The sequence below is a fragment of the Protomyctophum bolini genome (genome assembly GCF_963924005.1).
Source record: "Protomyctophum bolini genome assembly, chromosome: 8".
Classification (NCBI taxonomy): Eukaryota; Metazoa; Chordata; class Actinopteri; order Myctophiformes; family Myctophidae; genus Protomyctophum; species Protomyctophum bolini.
Window position 1 is genome coordinate 36,469,904 of NC_137869.1, and position 22,367 is coordinate 36,492,270.

The 22,367-nt window shown below is 44.1% G+C and overlaps 1 protein-coding gene across 1 annotated transcript in view; it reads right to left on the bottom strand.

The window, feature by feature from the left end:
• Positions 1-22,367, bottom strand: part of naaladl2 (N-acetylated alpha-linked acidic dipeptidase like 2) — a 347,063-nt gene that overhangs the window by 300,106 nt on the left and 24,590 nt on the right. Inside the window, exon 2 of the mRNA XM_080770411.1 lies at positions 622-676. The gene's annotated coding sequence lies outside the window, so the exon portion shown is untranslated. The remainder of the gene's footprint in view (positions 1-621; positions 677-22,367) is intronic.

The window sequence follows — 22,367 nt, forward strand, 5'->3', positions numbered from 1 at the left end:
ATTCACTCATAAAGGTCACGGCCGCACGAAATATACTGACATTATGGAAGAGCACATCCTCCCCGGACCCCAAAACGTGCATTGAAGATACAGTAGGTAGAAAGGTCAAAGGGTCATATATGAACGGATGTTAGCAAGAGTACATAATAATGTAGAGGACACTTACAGTGTAAGTGAAACACAGGAATGATGAATGTGGTATGGCTGTAATAGGCGTTCTCTGTGTGGCATTATAGCCTTGGCAATAATGTGTGTTTATGTATGTGTACCATGTGCCAGGTGGCATGTGGTTGTGATGTCTTTATGCACAAGACTGAAAGAAATACAAACTTTAACCCATTCTGACCGGGCACCCATTTTGGTGTTGGCATCATGTTATGCTTTAGCTATTGAAAAATAGCAGATCTACAAGCTCATATCGCGCCACCGAGTGGCGCGATACGAGCTTGTAGGTCTGCTATTTTTGAAAAATTCGAAGAACGACTGACATTTTTACAATCTGATCTCAGGTCAGAATGGGTTCATCAGACCAGTGTGTGTCCAGTGGAAACCTCGTACAAATCTGATCTCAGGTCTGAATGGGTTAATTACGAGGGGAAAAAAGGTGGGAAATGCACTCACCGTTCTGTTCTAGTTGAGTGTTGAGCAGGGCTGCAGAAGGCTGGATTGCATTAATCTGAAATAATATTAAAAACAAAAAAACTAATTAGCATGTAATGTATACAACCGGCATTTCATCATCTGATCACAATAACATTGTTATGCATTCTGCAGTGTGGTCAAGAAAGACCCACTAATTCTCAAAGAAGGGTCCGTAGATCTACAAAGCATCACGATGCCATGCATGAGCAAGATTGGCTATTTTTGAAAAAGGTGTAGTAGTGCTGACAGACATTCTCCAATGGAGGTCCCTGGCACAACATATTGTATTTTCCAGTCCGTGGCCAAATGCATGTCTTTGGCATCACAATGTTTGGTCAACATTGAATCTGGCCAAAGTGGCCATGCCATCTGTTTCTCTTTGCTTCCTAGTGGTGTCCCATTCACGACAATGGCACTCTGTGGGGGAAAAGGGCTCAGCTATTTGTCTAAATTATGAGAGCTTATGATGCAATGCTTTTCTCAAAATAAAACCATGCCTAGCGTCATTTACTGCCATCCGCGCTTCAGTCCATGCTAGGGGTGTAACGATACAGTAAAGTAACTGCATCGAAAAATCGATTTTAATTTCCAGAATCTAAGTATATCGAAACGAAAACACCAACATTGACTATGTAACGTATCGCATCGTTTTGCAATGCAAATAATAGTTATCGAATTGTTTTGCTATTCAAATAATCGATTGAATCAATACTACATTTTTGCGCGTGGTATTTAGCAATTTTTAGAAGAAAAAAAGAGAGGGGTTCAATTACTTAGTTTAAAATAATGTCAATGCATTTTAAATAGTTACTGTATCGATATCAAATCATTGAATCGGATCGGGTCACATTGCCATAATGTACCAATAGTGTCCATGTATCGTGATACGTATCGTAGTTACATTTTAAAATACTCCAGTAAAGTAAAAAACACCATAGATAGACGCTAGCAAATACATCAGAATTGTACTACTGTAGTAACAAGTATTGTACTTGAGCAAATGTACTAGTAACTTAACACCACTGGTTACGGGGTCTGTAACTCGGTGCACAAATAGGCATAAAGACACATCCGAATACTCTCAGACTTAAAGGAACGGTGGGGATTTCACAGCAGAGTGGTGCTGCTCCAGTGCTCGCCGCGGACGGCCTGTGCTATTTGAACCGGGGGCGGGTCCTTGAAATCAAATTTAATTAAACCCAAACCAGCTCATCCTCGCCATGCAGTCACCGCTCTATAATATGCGAATGCGTCAACTTTTGGCTCCGTCTCAGTCGGCCCGCATCAGTGCCGGCTGCAGAACACAGGCCTGATGGTGACAAATAGACAAGTGGGTGATGATTCACACCTCTGGAAGAAATGTCACGGCTAATGGAGACAGACCAACAGGGGAATGGGGAATTAAAACCAGTAATTGAGAGCCACTTCAGTGGCCAACATGCTGTAGCCTGGGCCTGGGGGCTCTCTCCGTCACACACAGAGAGCTATACTGTGGAAGAAGCTGGAAGACAGATGACTTTCAATGTATGGATGGATCCATCCTCATCCGCCCCGGTCTAAATCACCCTTCCGTGTCAGTTTGATGATGCCTCGGGATGGCACCATTATGGGCTCCATATGGCCGCTCTTTTTTTAGAGCCACATATCCTGCAAAATATGCAGGCACGCAGTCAAATTCAGAGTGTTCATTTGGACCCGCCAGGGTCAATACTTTCACCCCTGGTGGGCTCTATGTTGAGGGCTACGACGTTAAAAGTTTATCGGCGGCGCGATTGATGGGTTTGGATGTTTGACACACGGCAGTGTTAGTCTGCGCATCTGGCGCTGAAGGTCTGAAAAGGTGGTACTAATGAAAATGGAAAACCCACTGCAAGAACTCACTCTTTATCTACTTTTGAGAACCGACAGTACTTGGGGAATCTTGGCACTGATGTGAAATTTCCACTATAGCAGGCTGTGGCTGTGGCTCAGGAAGTAGAGCAGGTCGGCCAATGGTCCCTGGGTCGGCGGTTGGAATCCCGCCTCCTCCTTCTGGCCACATGTCGAAGTGTCCTTGGGCAAGACACTGAACCCTACATTGCCTCCAATGAGTCGGTCGGTGTGAGCTCGCCACCATTAGTGTGTGAATGTGGGAAGTGAGGACGCTGGCATAGACTGTTCGCCCCTTCACCTCCCAATGTATGAAAGAATGAACTATTGTAAGCGCTTTGAGTAGGCATGTAGTGCATAGAAAAGCACTATATGCACCCAAAGGGAAATTCTTGGCCGAAACCGAATACCGAATATAGGAAACATTTGGCCCAAAACCGAATACCCGAAAATGATTAATATTATATATTTTTTCCTACCATTGCTGTCATGGCCATGTTTTATGGGTCCATAAAACATTTATTTAGCTCTTTTGAATGCATTAATTGCATACACTATTCAGTAATATAATTTCTGCCTATTCGGGCCGAAACCGAATAGGCCGAAAATGCATTTTTAACCATTTTCTGCTGAATATCTTCTGCGGCCGAATATTCGGGGCATCACTAATAAAAATGCAATTCATTATTATAGTGCCAGAAATTGCTAGTGAAAAGAAAGAAGTACAACAACAATCCACTGGATATTTGCAGGTCAAGTGTGCCAGTTTACTACCATCAAAGTCAAACTAAAGACTTCAGTTAAATGAATACTCCAAATTGTGTCTGTGGGAATCAAGAGGAGTTTATCTGTCACCTCAGTATTAAGAGCTGTGTTCTGACTTCAAATGCCACGCTCTTTTGTGGATGACACAATAGAAGTTACTTCAGGGGAGCTACAGTGCTTCCTCTTTGATCTAGATAAGTTTTGGGTGTTAAAAGGGTTTGTGTGATTTATTTGCCACTCACTACAAGCAGCAAAATGTCTTATTGTATCTGAGTGAATGATCAGCACGGTCAACATCTTCTGGTCTCTTTTCTCCGTGCGCACGCATGCACGCACACACGGCACACGGCCCTAATGGCTCATAAAGCATTCTTCATAACCTAAACTGACTATCAATCACTTCCAGTTTGTTAACATTCTCAGTTCAGGAGGTGTTACTCCGTTTTTAGTAAACATACTATTTTCTACAAGAGTGCCATTAAAATGAATGGCCTCGGTGCCAGGACACTTCATCACTGTTACCAAGCCCACACACGCCGCGTCGCAAAAAATATGCTTCACCGATCGTTTGCCGTTCGTAATTTATTGTGTCCTTCCGTATTGCTGGCGTCAGATGAAAATCTGGTATTTTTAAGTCTTTTCAGGAATATTTTTAAAAATGATATATTGGACTGGAGTGTAGGTCCCGTCAGTACACAGATCCAAGCTAGCAGGGAGCCTGCACAGTCCCACGGTGCATATGAGGTGACAACACAGTGCCTCCACGGTGCATATAAGGTGAAAACAGCACTTGGTGGAAGAAAAGTACTGTTTTATATGTATCAATGCTATCAAAACAGGGTCAGTGGTAGTGCTGTCACGATTACACATTTAAGTAGACTTTTTAGTCTTCATAATCACAAATTGCACCTAAAGGGCGGATATGAGTTGACAAATAACAAATGTACAAAGAAATCACTGACACATTTAAAATACATTCCCCGCCAGCATTAACCAATTAATTCACCTAGTATTGCCAGGACTTCCCCCCCTTTCAACCCTTATTTTGATGTTATGATGACATAATAGTGTGTGTGATCGCATATCACTACGGGGTGCATACTTAGTTTAGACTAGTCATTGGTTAGACATAAGGTTGCTGAGGGGTGCGTTAAAACAACCAGATTAAGGTTGGTGAGGGGTGCGTTAAAACGACCTTTTAAGCCTCGTACAAACTACAAAGCCAACTCGAGTTGTGACAAATCATGACAACAAACACAATTTTGTGGGACGAACAAATGATTAGAAAGAAGAAAAAAACGGCAGGTTTCAACACTTTTTTGTTGTTTTTCTTCTTTGTAATTATTTCCTGGGCCTGGCGTCGTCATGAAAGGGGGTGGGACTGCGACGCTCTATAGTCAGTGGTGCATGTTGTACTGGATGTGTAGGACAGAGATGCAGCATTGCGCCCCCTACTGGCTCCTGGTGGACCAGTAGGGTTCAACAGCACCATGTGTGGGGAGGACTTCATTCACAGCTAAACCGGGAACGGAAAAGGCTTAAAAAAAAAAAAAAAAAAATGTCTACTACAATTTGTAAAATATTGATATAAAGATTCTATAATCAGGGTTAAACCAAACTTAGTGCCTGTCCTCGGGCAAGTAGAAAGCTGTTAAAGGACAGTCCCTTGGGACAATCACTTTTCTGTGCATGCATGCGTGTGAGATTCTAAGGGTAATTTGCAGGATTCAATTACATTAAAGTATGGAAATGAGAGTGGTTTTATTCCACAAATGTTGTTCGCCTACGTGAGGCGAGTCAATATATTGATCAATTTCCTCACTTTTGGCTGCAGAATATATTCCTGTTAACACCATCCATTCCATGAAGAGGAGAAAGTAAAGCCCTTTTGAGGATTAATTTGTGCCCGTGATCCTATAACAGTAACTGTGTCTGCCTCACCTTTGACATCAAAATTCCACTCTTGGCCCAGACGGTCAGTTAATAAACAACACAACACACAGTCTGCTTAAAGCAGTTTTACCTCAATAACCCACGGCAGGCCATGCACACTGCTGCTGCACCAGACCTACGGCAGGCCATGCACACTGCTCCAGCACCTGGTCCTGCACCAGACCTACTACCTGGCTGTATTTCAAGCTGATGGGAAAACAAGATTAGAATGAAATGTGCAAGGGTCTTGCGTACACGACATTTTTTTTCGAAAAGTCAAAAATTAACACGATCTTGTGCGTAAGGTGTGTACTGTGGTTTAAAGGACTGTTTTATAGGTGGCTGGTTTGAGGAGGCGCGCAATCACGCTTGAGCCTGAATGGCTTGGGGCCTCGGCCCTCGATTGGTAAGCAAGCAGAGGTTATAGGAATATATAGGAATATCTCTGGATATATTTGATTCCAACTCTACTCCAAACTCTTTCTTTCTTTCATTCTGCCAAAATTAGGTGCTGGGTACTGTGTACCCTACCCAAATATTATGTCTGTGTCCCTTTTATGCCCATAGAGTTCTTTGTCAGGCATGCCTGACAAAGAACTCGGAACAGGCCAGCTCCATATATTGACACCGGGCAGGGGCCCTGTACAGACCCGGGCAGAGGCCTTTTTGGGGCGGTTCTGGACAACCGTGGGTCCGACCGACTCGACACCGGGCACTGCACCCCCTGTGGTGGGGTGGAACGTGTGTGTCGAATTTGAAGTCGGTGGGGCAAACGGTTCTCGAGTTACGTGGATTTCAGACGCAAGTACTGTACACACACAGAGCCTTGGTGCATGTACAGTATAGTTAGATAGCACATTATCCATGGCCTCTGCCCAATTACCTTTCAGGGTGTGAGGAATAGGTTACACCGGCACAGTCTGGATGTCGTGCTTCTCCACACTACAAATCGTTCACCTTTAATGTGGTGTTTTTGTTTTGTTTTTGGTCATACTCCGCTTTTAGCAGTTTGCATGATTTAATCTAGGTCTCTGTATTAAACGTTAGCTGCATTGTTGCCCTGACGACTGGCGGCTTGCCTGCTTTGTGTCTGCTGTCTACTATCTGAGCCTCCTAGCCTCGACGACCTTGCAGGCGCATGCAAAGACCTTGCAGGCGCATGCAAAGACCTTGCAGGTGCATGCAAAGACCTTGCAGGTGCATGCAAAGACCTTGCAGGTGCATGCAAAGACCTTGCAGGCGCATGCAAAGACCTTGCAGGCGCATGCAAAGACCTTACAGGCGCATACAAAGACCTTGCAGGCACATACAAAGACCTTGCAGGCGCATGCAAAGACCTTGCAGGCGCATACAAAGACCTTGCAGGCGCATACAAAGACCTTGCAGGCGCATACAAAGACCTTGCAGGCGCATACAAAGACCTTGCAGGCGCATGCAAAGACCTTGCAGGCGCATGCAAAGACCTTGCAGGCGCATGCAAAGACCTTGCAGGTGCATGCAAAGACCTTGCAGGCGCATGCAAAGACCTTGCAGGTGCATGCAAAGACCTTGCAGGTGCATGCAAAGACCTTGCAGGTGCATGCAACGGCTAAAATGTGTCATTTAGATGTACTGTAGACAAGTGGTTCCCAAAGTGGGGTCCGGGGACCCCCAGGGGTACTTGAGGGAGTTCCAGGGGGGACCCATGCTAAATGATTATTTGTACAAGTGTACAAATGGGAATGAAAGTGTACAAATGGAACCAAATGGAACCTAACGGCTCCATTTGGTTCCATTTCTACACTATCAGAGTTAAATTAGCATTGATTTTACAATCTAAATTGGGGGTCCCAGAGATAGAAATGCTATTAAATAGGGGTCCGTAGACTAATGCATGTCAAACTGGGGGTCCTTGAAACTAAACGGGTTGGAAATCACTGCTATAGAGCCATAAAAACCTTCTCTTATGGGGGACCCAAGTTTGGGAACCAGTGCTATACGTAGCACTTCAGTGTTTAGTTTCATTGTACATACATTCTACTGTTAGACAGATGTTAGGTTCTTATAGTTTACTCATGATCCTAGATTATTCTAGACTATGTCTATGCATTTGATGTACAGTATTAACTTTTTATTCTTGCTCACTGTAAATCGCTCGGGGTTAAGAGTGTCAGCTAAATGCCTAAATAGTCAATTGTCTCTTCAACAGCCAGCAGACTCTCTTTTAAAATCCTAATCCATCTCTGACAACGGGAGCAACAGCTATTTTGACCACTGATCTATTTGCCGATTAGACAATATACATTGTACAAGCTCACAACGCAATCCTGTAGATCTGCTATTTTCTATGAATGTTCCCCTATGATATGGCCAGACTAGAGGTGCTAGTCCAGAGTTCATGTGGTTCACTACAGAATTGTGTTTGGTTCATAAATAACAGAATGTCGATCATGTGCACCTCTGCATTCACAAATATAAACAAGAATTGATTACATCAATAAATCACCAGCTGCAGCCTTATATCCCATGGCTGCAGCATGACTGAGTGTGTGGTTGCCTAGAGACGAGGCAGCCAATCAGGACGACATAGGTTGTCCGTACAGCCAATGAGAAACATAGGTCTCGACAACAGCAAGTGGGCGTGAAAGCACCGCAGAGAGAACATTGACCAGCTGTAGTATGCAGCTGGTAAAAAACAACCAGGCAGAAACCAAGATGTGGAAAAAGTGAGTCGGAGTGACCCTTTATTAAATAAAAGCAAACTTAATGTCGACTCACTGAGGGCCCCTGCCCGTATGCCATGTGCTGTAGGCATTGTTTAATAGCCGCCTTCATACTCCACTGATGATAAGGCCAGCAGTGTGCTGAATTCAGACCTTGTCTCCATTCATCTCAACCAAACTCTGAAGGATTCCATTCATTACACAGCAACAGATAACCCAGCCGGGGGAAAATGCTGAGTCAGCGGCCGACACTATACTCCTTGAGATACACACTGTTACATCAAACGGAAGTCTCTCTAATGTTCTTCCTATATACACCACGGCTCACAGCCTGTATCATCCCTCGGTCTTTAAACTGGTGTAGCAGGGTTCACAGTACACTGTGTACACCCATCTCCATAGTGTAGTCTAGCAAAGCGCGCACACACACACACACACACACACACACACACACACACACACACACACACACACACACACACACACAGAAAATGAAACCTTTAATGTGAACACACTATTACAACTATGGCCAAAAGCCTTGACTTCATCTCATGCCACCCAGCACAGTTTTTCTGACAAACCTCATCTTCATTCCTCAATACAGTCCATCATTTACCACAACATATCATTTTCTAATGCCTTCTAAAATCCCGTAAATCATCTTACGGCAATATAGCAAAATAGCTGCTCTACAAGCGCACAGCGTGTTGCGTTATGATGTTATGAGCTTGTAGATCTGCAAGTTTATAACTATAAAAAAGTACATTGTGGACAATGATACGCTCAGAATAGGGACACCACGTTTAAAGTGGTTCATTCAGGAAGTATATATAGACCTTGGATAACTCGATTTACAAATCATCTGTAACTCACAAAATTTACAAAAAAGACTAGACAAAGAGCATGCACAACAACAACAACAACAACAGAAAGGACACTTGTGCTGCTGACCTGAGGAGTGAGTGGTGCTGTGCAGTATGTTGATCATCTCCATCTGACACCAGTATACACTCAAACAAACAAACAGGCTTTACAGAATACGTTTCCAGTGTATATAAACCTCTCCAGCGAAGCCTCTGTGATGGGGACGATACGCAGAGGAGGTCAGAGACCATCACTGACAGGCTTATGGAGGAAGCGAGAATGTGATCCACTCCGTGTTACACACCTACAAATCCCTTTTAAACTCAGTGGTCTTCTGACCCTGCGCGCGCGCACACACACACACACACACACACACACACACGCACACACAGTCACACACACACACACAGTCACACACACACACACACACACACACACACACACGCACAGTCGCACAGTCACACACACACACACACACACACACACACACACACACACACACACACACACACACAGTCAGCACTATGGTTAACTAATAGAGTTTCATGTCACATGAGAACCCAACTGCGTGTCCAATCACTTTACAGCGCTAACAACATTACCTCAGGGCTAGCGCGGACATTCAGCCACACGTGGAAATGAGCCACAGCAGTCTAGCTGTCATGGTGGAACTTCAAGCTGTGTGTTGTACATTAGTACCATTTCTTTATTGCATATTATAGCTTTTCTGATACTCTGAATTATCTGACCGTATAAGTTTGTTTTCTCAAAATCAACTCTCACAAATCAGGTTTGCAAATACATCTATCTATCTGGTAACCGGAATGCTCGTCTTAAAACACACTCGCCCTCATTTTTTTTTTAGCTTTTTTGCCACCAAACTTTTTTTTTAATATTTTTTATCCCACAATTTTGTAACCCATTTTTCACAGGAGTTTCCACGTAGCGCGTCGAAGGAACACGTTATTCCAACCAGTTTCCTTTCCCCTCAGGTGAGACTAAGGTTAGAAATTCGTTTAGGGTTAGGCATAGTTTACTATTAAGCTTATAATGTTAAGTTTCAGGAATAGCGTTTTGGCACGGTTTTACTGAGGTTAAGGTTAGGAATAGGGTTAGGTTTTGGCATGGTTTTACTGAGGTTAAGGTTAGGAATAGGGTTAGGTTGTGGCATGGTTTTACTGAGGTTATGGTTAGGAATAGGGTTAGGTTGTGGCATGGTTTTACTGAGGTTAAGGTTAGGAATAGGGTTAGGTTGTGGCATGGTTTTACTGAGGTTATGGTTAGGAATAGGGTTAGGTTGTGGCATGGTTTTACTGAGGTTATGGTTAGGAATAGGGTTAGGTTGTGGCGTGGTTTTACTGAGGTTAAGGTTAGGAATAGGGTTAGGTTGTGGCATGGTTTTACTGAGGTTAAGGTATAGTTAGGTATAGTTTACAGAGATTAAATTTGCAGGCAGAGCAGCTGTACGGCCGAGGCAGTTTGTTTTGAGGCGAGTGTTCTGGTATTCTCCCAATGTTGTTGGCTAGTCCCTGTCAACCACCCTGCTGTTGGCCTGGAGCGGGTGTACAGCCTGTGCTGGTCATTCAGCACAGAATGGCCAACCTACAAAGGAAGAAAGGTGGCACCACTTTCTGGAATTGAGCCTATACAGTAGGTCTCTTCAAGTACATCCGAGTATTTGAAAGTTACCCGGCCATTTAGGTTCTTAATGTGGTTGTTCAACATTGGAAGTATATAGATAGATCATTCATGTACTAATGGGGCTGACATTTTGTATGCTCAAGATGATTTTTCAAAAGGGAAAGAAATTATACCTGCCTGAACAGCTCTACCCATTAAACCCATTTAATGGGTTGGTGTGCTGAACACCTTGGAGAGTCAAGTTAGTGCTGTACGCGTTTTGTGCACCACCTCAATGAGGCAAATTGCCGAACATGAATGCAGGTCACGCCATATGAACGCACACACACATCTAGTATATAGTTCAGACATATATACTATTATATAGGCAAAAGCGGCAAGGACACCGCCCCTACTTCACGTATCACTATTGCATAATTCATTGGCAATTCACTCTCGTAAGAAGACACATGATTTTGATTGTGGATAAATCAAACATTCATGGCCAATGGCACGCTTGATTGAGCACTGTGTTTAGACTACATCCATCATCACCCCACCCAGCACATGCTCTTCAGTCAGTAATGAGACACATCCACGTGTGAAGCCACCTCAAGAAAATGGTAAATGGTGCATTTATATAGCGCCTTCATCCAAGATGCTTTAGAGAGATTGTGCATTACATTCACACCAAAGGCAGCGGAAACCATGCTAGGCACCAACCAGCACATCAGGAGCAATTAGGGGTTCAGCGTCTTGCTCAAGGACACTTCCACACTAACTCTGGGGGAGCCCGGGTTCGAACTGGCAACCTTACGGTTACCATCCAGCCACAGCGCCACACACACACACACACACACACACACACACACACACACACACACACACACACACTATAGAAGCCACTGAAACTAAGAGGACACCAGAAAATCACTTGCAAATGAACATGTCATGATCACACAGGCTCACCATCTTAAAGGCTGAGCCAGAGTGACCCGAGATGGGTTTTCACGTGGGTGAGAGAAGTGCCTCCATGCACATTTTGAAACCTTTCTTATTCATGTTAACGAAAAGTCCCATGGGTCTATACAGTACACCTATCAATCCACTAGATGGCAGTTGCTAGATTATGTAGCTCTCCCACAGTTATATAATTAACAATATTCTTTGCTCACTATATGCCCAAAGGTCGCCATCCACGGGTAGTTTTTGCGAGTTGACTGTACTGCACATTGACTGTACACGACGGATTCACTCCAGTCCACAATTAAGCGAACAGAGAGAAAATTCGGCTGACAAAATCGTGATAATTTCGCCCCACGGATCTTATGTGTGAGTAAGAGTATGTATGTCACTTCAGTCTAACTGACCATTGTTTAAAGAGGAAGTCCAGCTGGTATGTCACTCTCAAACAAGAGTTACTTTTATTACCAAGCAAGTCAAGACAGTGTTGTTTTTCAGTCAGAAGAGTAGAGGTCTTTTCATTACAGAGGCAGTGCAGTATAGTGCCCTTTGATACGACACAGCGTGCACACACACACACACACACACACACACACACAACAGTGCGCTAAAACAATTTGAAAGAAATTGGCGTTGTCATCCCACACACGCACACATGTTGAGCAGGAACATACCTGATACACTCACTGAACCTATTAGTAAGTATGTAGTGCTCTGCGGTCTCTACCACACACACACACACACACACACACACACACACACACACAGGAGCTTAATGAAGAGAACCACAAGTATTGAGAAGCTCACTGCAGCACATAAAGTACATCGACAGCTCTGTGTGTGTGTGTGTGTGTGTGTGTGTGTGTGTGTGCACGTGCGTGTGTCCTGCTTGCCACTGCCCAGGTCCTTCATCTTGGCCATGGCTTTTATTGACTCTATCAAAGGCCATAAATCATTGTGTGTGTGTGTGTGTGTGTGTGTGTGTGTGTATGCGTGTGTGCGCGCGTGCGTGTGTTCGTGTTCGCATGGTCGAGTGCTTTTCTGGACGTGAGCGCCGGTGCCACACAGCAATCTCAGGTTTGGAAGGCAGCGGAGCGACTGTGTGTGTGCGTGTGTGTGTGTGTGTGACAGGGCAACGGTAGAGAGGCCATTGGACAAGATGTACCTGACCGAATGTCTGCCTCGCATATTGCTCACACTGGTGCAAACTGGAAACGCTTCACACATCACACACACTTCTGTCACAAGCGCAAAGCGGCAGTGCACATCCAGTTACTCACGCACGCACGCACGCACGCACGCACACACACTTCTAACACTATCTCTTGGTATCTTTGAATAAGGCTCACTTCCCTTTCTGCGACTCTATCGGGGTAGTACCACCGTTTAGTGACGCTGTTGTCCACTGACCTCCATTAACAATGCATATGTCTCTGTGTTTGTGTGTGTTGATAGTAATCAAATGGAGCAGTCAACCAGTGACACAAGGCTGACAGAAGTGATCCTCTCTCTGTCTTTCTCCCCCACCCCTCTCTCTCTCTCCCCCTCTCTCTCTCTCTCTCACGCACGCACACACAATGAGGAAACAGCAGTGTTGGCATTTTATAAACCAAAACCTCCGCAGATCAGATCAATATGTATACAGAGGAGGTCTGGGTACACAATATACGCAGCTCTGAACAGTACCGATGATACCGAGCAGAGAAACATCGGCCAATAATGCACACGTCACTTTCTAAGGTCTCTGCTGCACTATTGGTCCATCAAGAAGGGTAAATATTTGGGAAAAGACAAAATATATATCTAAATTTCCCCCCCCAGCTGATCGTGGGCTAATCTTGTTTTTATTGCCTCATGATGGTGCTATAATTAAGCAATATTACACGAGAGGGTGTGGTTTAACGTGAGTAATGCCACGACAGGGATGCGGTCAGGAACGAGACGTAGTGGAGTTCCGCAAGCATCACTGAAGTGCTACAAATGTCGCTGAAACGCAATTAATTTCCTACTGCACCAAATTGGGTATACAAAACAATGGGTCCTGTGAGTCATATGACAATGATCGTCCAACAGCGTATTCTATCAGTTTCATGATGGAATCATGCTGCATCTTTGATGATGATCGTAGCTTGTGTGACTGGGTACCCAAGTGTCTGATGGAGAGCCGGCAGGCTCAAAACGTCACGTCTCGAGGTGTAAAAGAAAAAGGAAAAGCTTTGGAGCAGCACCTGGTTTTTAGTGAGTGGTTGTGCTTTATTGTTCTTTTCTGTAGTTACGAATTATGTAATGTAATCAGTGGCTCTGATGACAACAGTGAAACTCACCCGGGTGTGTCATCAGGTGTCGTGCGCACGCACGCACGCACGCACGCAGATAATAGATTTGTGATAGAGAGCATAAATAAGTGGAGTACTCTCTTCAACTTGGCCTGTACCTCTCACGCCTTTTCATTTCCCCCGTCCTCCTCCCTCAGTCTCACGTGCACTCCTCCACCACTCACGTGCACTCCTCCACCACTCACGTGCACTCCTCCACCACTCACGTGCACTCCTCCACCACTCACGCATGTATCAATTATTCCACTCTAGAGAGGTAAAATGGACTGGAGTAAATTATACATGTTCTGCCGTGATGCTTGAATTCAACCACTATTCTCTAAAAGAGCATTGTTATTTGTTATATGCCTGGGGTCAAAGAAAAGAAGAATAGTGTGGTGGAACATAGTAAGTTTCACTGTAAAGGGCTAGCTATTTATTTATTTAAGGCTCTTTATTAATAGAACAGATGTGATGAAGTACAGGGTTTTTCCCCCCCTGGTATAGGTGTGTGTAGCCAATGGCCATGGCTTCTAAACAGACCGAGAGAAAGCACGGCAGACCAGAAGAGAAAGTGAAATCAAGACAGAAAAAGCCTGGCCTCCTGCCAGGGAGTTTGGGGCAGGGGCTGAAATCCCGTTTCCGACAAAAATAGCAGATCTATACAAGGTCTCAATAGCTTGTAGATCAGATATTTCCGGGGCGCAAACCAGCACTCTTTAGCTACTATCTAGTGGAGGTGTGGTGTAACGACATGGATGCGTTCAAGTTCAGGAGACTTTGGAGGGGAAAAAGCTATTCTCCTGAATGCAGCCTTCCGGCATGGCATGCATGGAAAGGAGTGGCATTTTCATTTATTTCACTATAGTAAATGCTGCATTCGTGGTCTGGAGAGGGCAGTTGTTTTACAGACGGGTAAAAGGGCAGGGGCTGAAGCCCCCTTTGATGTCTATGTGTGCACGTCCCTGCCCCCAGCAGACAACGAGAGGCTGAAGTGCAACACCGTTCCAGTTTGAGGTGGACGGGTGGATTTTTCTTCGCATGACCTGAGGCTGATTTCTTGCGGTCTCTTCTGCTTCACTTCGCTGTGTTTTCTTCTCTCTCCTCTGTGGCCGAGACACGCAGGCGTGTTTATTATTGGTTTGGGCTTTTCAACTGTCGATTCACTAATACATTTATTTCAAGGCTTTTCGCAGCTCCCGGCAGCACAATGAATGATTATAACAGATACTGTAGTTTCAGCTCCCAGCAGCACAATGAATGATTATAACAGATACTGTAGTTTCAGCTCCCAGCAGCACAATGAATGATTATAACAGATACTGTAGTTTCAGCTCCCAGCAGCACAATGAATGATTATAACAGATACTGTAGTTTCAGCTCCCAGCAGCACAATGAATGATTATAACAGATACTGTAGTTTCAGCTCCCAGCAGCACAATGAATGATTATAACAGATACTGTAGTTTCAGCTCCCGGCAGCACAATGAATGATTATAACAGATACTGTAGTTTCAGCTCCCGGAAGCACAATGAATGATTATAACAGATACTGTAGTTTCAGCTCCCAGCAGCACAATGAATGATTATAACAGATACTGTAGTTTCAGCTCCCAGCAGCACAATGAATGATTATAACAGATACTGTAGTTTCAGCTCCCGGAAGCACAATGAATGATTATAACAGATACTGTAGTTTCAGCTCCCGGCAGCACAATGAATGATTATAACAGATACCTCCAGTCGGGATAGTTCGATATAGAGCAATAGAACAAATAGAAAAAATATAGAGAACATTTAACTTGGATTAAAAATGTGATGGAGTCTACACAAGAATGCTACGAATGGCACTAGGTGTCACATGGACGGACCGCATCAGAAATGTGGACCTCTATGGGGACCTACCACGGGTCACGGACACAGTCAGAGAGAGAAGGATGAGGCTGGCAGGGCCCTGCGTCACCCAGAAAGTAAATTGACCCTATGGGCGCCAACCCAGGGCAAAACCAGGAGGGGAAAGAAGCGTACCACCCATGTAGACGTGCTGCGGCGCGACAGCTTGGCTGACAACAACACTGCAGAGCTCAAGAACCTGATGCTGGATAGGAATTTGTGGAGGGCAGCGATCCAGGAATCCTGAGTTGGTGTCGGCTAGACCTCACTCTCGCAGCAACTAACTACAAATGACTGGATTCACGATATACTCTTGAGCATGTGTTTGGCATTATCTTTCAATCTTTGATCTTTCTCATCATCACTTCCTTGAACTTAATTAACTTAGAAATCATACAAATATTATTTCTAAGCTGTTTCAATTAGCCATTTTGCCAGGTTTGAAAAGATCTCTTTATAGCCTGTCTGTTCATCTCTCAGTTCTCAGTCTATATGCAGGCGGCGGCTAATAATTAAAAATGGAGATCTGATGTTGCCCACTGTTTCCATTACCATATCAAACCATCAGCCTGCTGGGAACATGAATGAGGCTTTGATTGTAGCACTGAGCCGTTTAGAGAAAAACTATAAAGCATTATGACCCTTCGGTGCTGAAGGGCTACAGGCGCTTCACGTTAGAAGCAACGGTGTAGATATAAGTGGAAGGACATCAAGGTAGAGTGGTAGTGTGTGGGAAACTATTGATTTCCTCCTCGGTTCTAATCCGTTAAATTTTGCCTCATCAAAGTTAGTCATGGCTGCTGCTGACACACCCAGAACTGTTTAAAAACTAACCTTTATAAGTGAGCGATTTGATTCAACTCACAAAAGTCAACAAAGTGAAAGTCAACTGTAGGCTACTGAATAGATAATTACTCTGTAATGTACTGACAATTACTCCCCGACTGCCTTGCCTGTTGTACAAAACATTCTCATCGACTGAGTTCAAGAACAGAAATCAAATGGAACAAAATGTGAATGGCTTCACTCGGTAATCTCTAACCAGATCAAATCCCAAACCGTACTGCACAATAGAGGGTACGCGCACGCCGCACGCATAAAGTGAGTGGCAAATCGAGTGGCAAAGTAAGCTTAACGTTGTTTAAAGTCGTTTAATACAATCAGATAGGACTTTTCTGTTTGGATGTATGGGCTGTCAAGGCCAGAAAGTAGCGATTCCCACATAAGATGTCAAGTGCATACCCTCTATATAGTGGATCTGTGCACATTTTTTACCCTTTAAAAATCCCTGCTGACGCACACCGTTATTATATTGTATCTGCTATATCGGTACCTCTAGTGGATGTAAAATCAGTAACCCAACCTCGTCTTGTTTTTCCCCAACATAAATTACCTCAGAGCATCGCCTTGTTAATCAAGCTGAGAACGCACACAAAAGCATACAGCATACACAAACAGACATGCCACGCCACACACAAAAGCATGCACAAACAGACGTGCCACGCACACACAGTACACACACACACACACACACACACACACACACACACACACACACACACACACACACACACACACACACACACACACACACACACACACACACACACACACACACACACACACACACACACACACACACACACACACACACACCTCAAATAAAACACTGGCTTTTCACACCGCCGCAAAGTCACACTAAAATATTTTGTCAGTAAAAAAAACAAGAGGCCAGGAGCACTTTGCATGTCATATAAAATTTCATATGCTGCCTGAAAATAAATATAACGGAGGCTATAAAGAGGCTCATTCAATCACAAAGGAACAGCGTGTTCCCAAATAATAACATCCCCCGCACTGACGCAGGACATATACATACAGTGGAGTAAGCAGCTATTTGGATATGAGGCAGACGACATCTTCCTCTGTCTGGGTGAAGACCACATATCTGCACTTACCAGTGGTTCCCAAACTTTTTCATGTCCCCCCAAATTGACATCCATTAGACCCCCATTAGAAAAGACATGCCAGGGACCCCCATAAGAGAACATTTTTACGGCTCTAGCAGTGATTCTCAACCCGTGCAATGTCAAGGACCCCCAGTTTGACATGCAATAGGCTACGGACCCCTATTTAATGGCATGTCTATCTCTGACTCCAATTTATATTGTAAAATAAATGTTAATTTTAACTCTGAGAGTGTACAAATGGAACCAAATGGAGTGGCAAATCCCATTGACATGGGATTTGCAGGCTGTGACATCACAAACAGCAGGAATATCAGAGCACTTGTTTGAGCCAGTAAAACCCAGACCACAGAAAATCTACTGAATGTTACTATCTGCTGAAGTTCAAGTTTTGAACTTTCATACTGAATTCATACTGAATGTGACGTGAACTCAACATGAACCTGAACCCCGTCCGACAGTCTTGTTCTGCACTATTTGCTTTCTCTGCCATCCTTTTATTTTCTCTGGCCTCTCTCTCTCGCCCACACTCCTGTCCCCGTTACTCCAACAACTCTCACCTCAAACAACGCTCACCTCTCGTTTTCCTTTCCCTGTTAAGGTGCATCTTTCCGCCTCCTCCATGTATGCCCCTGCGCTCCCCTCTCTCTCTCCTGCTGCTGCACTCCCGCACGCCTCCCATCTCCTCCTTTCCTTTCCTGTATTCTCTTCTCCATTTCCATGAGCACGGTGAGGTGACCTGAGCCAGGCAGTGGTGATTACCTCTGCGGTTCAATGCAGAGGTCTCATTTCCCAGAACCCCCCCTCCCCCCGAGCGGCTCCCATTGTGATTGATGCCTTTATATGAAACCTTTTTTTTGTGTTACAGTGGTGACATTTATGGGAAACAAGCAGGGTCTGAACTTTACATTTGTTGGATTCACGCGCTTTCTTTTCCGTCTATCCCTTTCTTTGTGTTTCCCCCCCCCCCCGCTCCTCTCATCTCGCCGTCTTGTCTCTCTTACATATTCCATATTGTCCTCCCCATTCTCTTACATATTCCATATTGTCCTCCCCATTCTCTCTTACATATTCCATATTGTCCTCCCCATTCTATCTTACATATCCCATATTGTCCTCCCCATTCTATCTTACATATCCCATATTGTCCTCCCCATTCTCTCTTACATATTCCATATTGTCCTCCCCATTCTCTACATATTCCATATTGTCCTCCCCATTCTATCTTACATATCCCATATTGTCCTCCCCATTCTCTCTTACATATCCCATATTGTCCTCCCCATTCTATCTTACATATTCCATATTGTCCTCCCCATTCTCTCTTACATATTCCATATTGTCCTCCCCATTCTCTACATATTCCATATTGTCCTCCCCATTCTATCTTACATATCCCATATTGTCCTCCCCATTCTATCTTACATATCCCATATTGTCCTCCCCATTCTCTCTTACATATTCCATATTGTCCTCCCCATTCTCTCTTACATATTCCATATTGTCCTCCCCATTCTCTCTACATATTCCATATTGTCCTCCCCATTCTCTCTTACATATTCCATATTGTCCTCCCCATTCTCTCTTACATATTCCATATTGTCCTCCCCATTCTCTCTTACATATTCCATATTGTCCTCCCCATTCTCTCTACATATTCCATATTGTCCTCCCCATTCTCTCTACATATTCCATATTGTCCTCCCCATTCTCTCTTACATATTCCATATTGTCCTCCCCATTCTATCTTACATATTCCATATTGTCCTCCCCATTCTCTCTTACATATTCCATATTGTCCTCCCCATTCTATCTTACATATTCCATATTGTCCTCCCCATTCTCTCTTACATATTCCATATTGTCCTCCCCATTCTCTCTTACATATTCCATATTGTCCTCCCCATTCTCTCTACATATTCCATATTGTCCTCCCCATTCTCTTACATATTCCATATTGTCCTCCCCATTCTCTACATATTCCATATTGTCCTCCCCATTCTCTCTTACATATTCCATATTGTCCTCCCCATTCTCTCTTACATATTCCATATTGTCCTCCCCATTCTCTACATATTCCATATTGTCCTCCCCATTCTCTACATATTCCATATTGTCCTCCCCATTCTCTCTTACATATTCCATATTGTCCTCCCCATTCTCTCTACATATTCCATATTGTCCTCCCCATTCTCTACATATTCCATATTGTCCTCCCCATTCTCTACATATTCCATATTGTCCTCCCCATTCTCTCTTACATATTCCATATTGTCCTCCCCATTCTCTCTACATATTCCATATTGTCCTCCCCATTCTCTCTTCATATTCCATATTGTCCTCCCCATTCTCTCTACATATTCCATATTGTCCTCCCCATTCTCTACATATTCCATATTGTCCTCCCCATTCTCTCTTACATATTCCATATTGTCCTCCCCATTCTCTCTTCATATTCCATATTGTCCTCCCCATTCTATCTTACATATTCCATATTGTCCTCCCCATTCTCTCCAGTGCCTTCACTGCCTTCTGGCCCTTTGCTTTTACTTAAGTAAAAGTACCAATACTGCAATATAGAACTACTTCGTTACAAGTAAAAGTACGGAATTGAAAATGTACTTGAGTAAAAGTAAAAAAGGTATCAGCATCAAAATGTACTTAAAGTACTAAAAGTATTCATATCGCAGAATGTCCCATTTCAAAATGTGTAGAAAATCTATTGAAAATAGCCGATCTACAAGCTTCGCAACGCATTGAGAGCTTGTAGATCGGCTATTTTCAAATGGCCGAAATGTATAGGGTTGAAGTGGTTAATGTATGTTTTCTAATCACAATTTTAATCGCCAAAGTAACTAGTAACTAAAGTTCTCAAATACTTGGAGTGAAGTACAAATTCTGGCTCCGAAATGTAGTGGAGTAGAAGTAAGTGTAAATGTAGTGGAGTAGAAGTAAGGGCCTGCAGGGGGAAAAAGAAGCAAAAAGATTGTAAAGAAAGGCCGTTTCTGATTATCTAGTATTAGAGGGTTTTTTCAGCACCGTCATGAACTGAAGTCAGTAAAGGAAAGTGCTTCAAGACCGTAATATGCGATGAAGCAAAAATACATCTTTGCATCCCAATCAAAAAGAAATATGCTTCAAAGTCCTTTAAAAGGAGTATAACACAGCCGATGCACTGCAAGACGACCCTGCTGTTTGGTATTTAAATCTGGGGCTGACTCATCATTGCCACGCTATATTCTGTAGGATCCAACACGCACAGCCGCACATCTCAGAATGTGCTACGGCTGCTGAACTAAAATACATACAGGTGAGGGGATGAAGTTCGCACACCGGTGTCTTGAGCTCCAAACACTTATTTCATATCAGTTGTTTCTCTGAGCCGTTTCGACTGACAATCTACCGATAATTCCCAGTAGGTTACTTATGACGCCGTTCTTATCAAGCCGATCAGACCTACTGCATGTAGTCTGGAGCCTACTGGCTGCGATTGGCGTTGATAACAAAAACAAACAAACTATACAGAGTTTAATATGTGCTTAATTATCTCTGAAGCAACCATTTAGCTTTGGGTATTACCTCCTTGCAAAGCTCCCAAGGAGACGTGTGTCAGGCAGAGCACACATGTGTGAATTCGTGTGTGTGTGTGTGTGTGTGTGTGTGTGTGTGTGTGTGTGTGTGTGTGTGTGTGTGTGTGTGTGTGTGTGTGTGTGTGTGTGTGTGTGTGTGTGTGTGTGTGTGTGTGTGTGTGTGTGTGCGTGCGTGCGTGCGTGTGTGTGTGTGCGCGTGTGTGTGCGTGCGTGCGTGCGAACATATGTCATTGCCATGCTGCCAGCTCCAGGTAGTAAATTCTCCATCAGGACTATCAATATGATTAAATAGAGGTAGCAGGCCACATCCATCATGACACATAATCACCAGGAAGGTAGCCCAGAGGTCGCATGCTGGGGGAGAGGGCTGCTAAGATACCGTGTGTAAAGTCACTATATTGTAACTAGACTGTACTATACTGTGTGCATGCGTGCGTGTGTGCGTGCGCATGCAAATATAATTAGTCCATGGTAGATTATTTCTCCGTTGCAACAATGTCTCTTGGCAATCATTTGGATGAATAGCACAGCAGATGAGTATGTGGGACAAATCTTGTCTGCCAAAACCCAGCAGCATATTCAGTTGTTGCTATTGTTTTGAGCTTCCTACCCCATGCAGGTGCCCCCAAAAACATGGCACTGTATACCAGGGGGTATACATGGGGTACCACGCAGGCTACCTGAGGTACCTGCGGAGGGGGAGCTCTGTGTCTCCATAGGCAGACCACCAGGCAGTTAAGGGGCCATTCCACTGGTGTTATCAGAGGGACACAGGCCTTCCTTTCTCCCCCATAGACCTTGCTGGCCTGAGTCCCTCTTAACTTAATGAGGATTTGTTTCCCTCCACAGCGAGGGGAACAACAGCCTAGGAGCTCCTGGGCTCCTTGTCTTCCCTAGTAAAGTAAGTAAACACCTCTCAAAAAGAGCTTCACTCAAGTGCATATCCTGTGCTAAGCTGCTACAAGCTGTGACATCTTGATCGCTCAAAGGAATCTGGTCCGGACATCCCCCCAAAAAACATGCATGCGTGTGTGTGCGTGCATACACACGCACACACACCCTGACTCATGCTGACCAGCACTTTAACAACGTGTCTTTTAGGCAGAAGTAACATGACAGATGGACAGCGAGAGAGAGAGAGAGAGAATGAAAATAACATTTAGATTAGCATTTATGCCTGACACAGAGACAGATTGTAGCTGCAAGATAACCCGGTGGTGGTGAAGGGGGGAAGTGGATGGTCAG